The sequence below is a fragment of the Ischnura elegans genome, assembly GCF_921293095.1.
Source record: "Ischnura elegans chromosome 13 unlocalized genomic scaffold, ioIscEleg1.1 SUPER_13_unloc_1, whole genome shotgun sequence".
NCBI lineage: Eukaryota > Metazoa > Arthropoda > Insecta > Odonata > Coenagrionidae > Ischnura > Ischnura elegans.
Window position 1 is genome coordinate 8,512,040 of NW_025791657.1, and position 1,376 is coordinate 8,513,415.

Sequence of the window (1,376 nt, forward strand, 5' to 3'; positions counted from 1 at the left end):
CTTCCCACACTTGTAGCATGTATAACGTTTTTCTCCTCTGTGCATACGCAAATGTGTCACTAAGATGCCCTTTGTCGAGAACGACCTTTTGCATTTCTTGCACGAATAACGTTTTTCTCGACTGTGCGTACGCAAATGTGTCACTAAGATGCCCTTTGTCGAGAACGACCTTTTGCATTTCTTGCACGAATAACGTTTTTCTCGACTGTGCGTACGCAAATGTGTCACTAAGATGCCCTTTGTCGAGAAAGACTTTCCACACTCGAAGCATGAAAAAGGCTTTTCTCCTGTGTGTGTACGTAGATGACTAACTAAGTGGCTCTTATACGAGAAAGACTTTTCACATTTGTTACATGAATGACGTTTTTCTCCTGTGTGCATATGCATATGTGTCACTAAGATGCCCTTTGTCGAGAAAGACCTTCCACACTCGAAGCATGAAAAAGGTTTTTCTCCCGTGTGCTTTCGTGGATGACTAACTAAGTGGCTCTTATACGAGAAAGTCTTTTCACACTCATTACATGAATATGGTTTTTCTTTCGCATGCGTACGCAAATGTGTCAATAAGATGCCCTTTGTCGAGAACGACCTTCCACACTCGTTGCATGAATAAAGTTTTTCTCCCTGTCTGTCGAGATTACCTCTCTGAGTTAAAGACTTGCTAGCACATGAATAAGTTTTATTTCCTGCGTGTGTAAGACTAAGGTGAGGTAACTTTTCTGAGTGAAGCACTTGGTACACTCACTGCATGAAAATGGTCTCTCTTTCTCCCTCGCACCCATATGATCGCATAGGTTTCTATTGCATGATGACTTTGAGGATGAACTTTGAGAAGTCGATTTCTCTTCAACATCGATGCTTCTCGTCACTCGTCTTATATTTTTCTCATCGCCTTTCCCCCCACTGGTTTTCCTGGCAAGCCCACTTTCCTTTTGCCTCGGCTCTAGTCTTTTTCTCACCACTCCACTTATGGTCTTGGAGGAGATAGGCTCGCAAGAACTGCCATTTACGCTTGAAAATACATCTTGGTTTGATGATTCTGCTACAGCAATAAAATTACGAACATCAAAATGAGTTTTCGTGTTATCGATCAGCTCACTTTTTTTCTTGAATCCATCGCTGCCTTTGAAGCAATGATATGAATTTTCGTTTGATCTGTAACTGTTCCCAGGATTTTTGATTGGGCAATCAAGTACCTCTTATATGTCTCCCATGAATGCCTCACAGCCACTCCTGTCATTTCCACAGATTCCGATACACCTAAGGCTATCCGTAGTATTTGGTGCAACAAAACTAGCTTCGTCCACAGCAACAGTCATTGTGGCTCTGCTTCCGCTGCTTTTAAGTGATTCAATTTCTTTTGTGTTACATAATCT